At 31.4% G+C, this 1,849-nt stretch overlaps 1 long non-coding RNA gene across 1 annotated transcript; it reads left to right on the forward strand.

Annotated features, from left to right (window-relative positions):
* Positions 1-1,156: 1,156 nt before the first annotated feature.
* Positions 1,157-1,533, forward strand: LOC135145807 (uncharacterized). The gene is made up of 3 exons (XR_010283571.1): positions 1,157-1,299; positions 1,351-1,427; positions 1,496-1,533. It is a non-coding gene; the product is annotated as an uncharacterized LOC135145807 (long non-coding RNA).
* Positions 1,534-1,849: the final 316 nt, after the last annotated feature.

Genomic DNA, 1,849 nt, shown 5'->3' on the forward strand with positions numbered 1-1,849 from the left:
TTCGAAAGTTCTTATTTTTAAGCCACTGCGCTTATTTACAAAAATAAATTTTTTGTATTGATTTTGTTATGAGGCTAAACGATTTTCTTTAATGCATCAGCTGGTGGCATAACGCTTCTATTAAGGCTAACAAAGTTTTTATTAATACTGGAGGTTTAAGGCATTCAGTGTAGTAAAGTAGGAAGTTGTATAAATAATTTTTATATAATTTTGTCGTTGTTAATTTCTCAAGAGTTAATTTTAGAAAATTGCGTCCATTGCGTTGGGGTTTAGGTTTTGCCTATGGCGTGCTGAGCGGAAATAAATATTCTGCATAGGTTATATGTTACTATATTAGTTGGTGAGCGGTTCATTGTAAGTATGTTCTCCAAAGTATTTTTGTAATGTCTCTATTAAAAAATCTATTAGTTTTGGTAAGCTTCGTACTTTTTTTTTAACTCTTTTAAGACTATGTCAAACTTACCAAGTACTCTAGCACAGTTAAGGTACATGGTCTATAAGAATATATTTTAAGAGAGCTAAAAAAAAATAAGGAAGAATTAAACAAGCGGGTTTTTTACACAATTTCGAAAATTTTCCTTCGAGACCAAAATTATACAACTAAAAATGTTTCTATTTTTTTAATGCTACTACTTAGAAGTGCAAACTTTGAAGCTCCTCACCTTGGTTGTATAGTTTCCATTAAAGTAGGATAGAACTTTCTTTATTTCTATAAAGAAACCTAATTAAAATTTAGGTACTACGTTAAACTTAACTCTAAGAACGTCCAGTAAAAAGAACGCCTGCTTTTGATTTTAACGGTAGTATTCGCATTCGGTAATACTGTATAAGGGATGATTTATATCAAAATGTTCTCAAATAGATTGAAGTGGTTTAATTTTTACCGTGGTCGGCCTCTAGTCCCTATGTAGACCTTAAGTTAACGTATATATATTAGATAATATTTTTTACAAAGTTTATTAATTTTAATTTGAAATCTTTAAACTTTAATGTTAATATAATTTAAACACTTATTAAGTAAATTTTTAAGCTTTAACAAAATAATATCGTCGAGAGATTGGCGAGCATATAAAGGAACCGTACGCATGAATGCATTTCCAATTAGACATGAGTGGCTGCTGTCTGTATTTATCATTAAGTAGTGTAGGCAAGGTCGCGTTATGATGCGGAAAGAGGAGTCTGTAACGAAATCTGATACCTCTGTAGGCGCTTATCCTCACGCTTTAGCTGGTTTTTGTGCTGGTTTTTTGAGCACTGTATTACTTCACCCGTTGGATCTTATTAAAGTCCGTTTACAAGGTATGCTCTAGATAAATATTCGCTTTTCTGGTGTTAAAATTTACTTTGTAGTACAAAACTCTCTTTCCAAGGATTTGTATTGTTACCATTACTCAAACACCTTTCAAGCACTAAAGTTTATATATAAGGTCTTTTTTGTACTTTTTCCTTGTAATTATTCAAAGTATTCTAGATTTAAGCCAATCTTCATTACTAGACTGAAGGATTTCCTGGACTTTACCAGGGTTGTACCCCCAACTTACTTGGAAGTATAACTGCTTGGAGCACTTATTTTTTTTGGTATGTACTTATCTTGATAAGATTTATATACTTCAATATAATAAATTGGAAGCTACTTTTATTTGAAAGATTTATTGCTTACAAAATTTGATCTCTCTGGGACTACTCAACATGCTCTTGCTGCCGGTGGAGCGGGTTTATTATAATTTTTTTAATTTTATTTATAAATAACCTTTTATACAAAATTTAGGGATTCTAGCTCTTTCCTTGACCAACCCTATATGGGTGGCAAAGACCAGAATATATCTGCGGAGTTATAAAAGAAAACCTC

Source organism: Zophobas morio, unplaced genomic scaffold, assembly GCF_036711695.1.
Source record: "Zophobas morio isolate AGI-343-1 ecotype UQ-CSIRO unplaced genomic scaffold, CSIRO_AGI_Zmor_V1 ptg000183l, whole genome shotgun sequence".
Classification (NCBI taxonomy): domain Eukaryota; kingdom Metazoa; phylum Arthropoda; class Insecta; order Coleoptera; family Tenebrionidae; genus Zophobas; species Zophobas morio.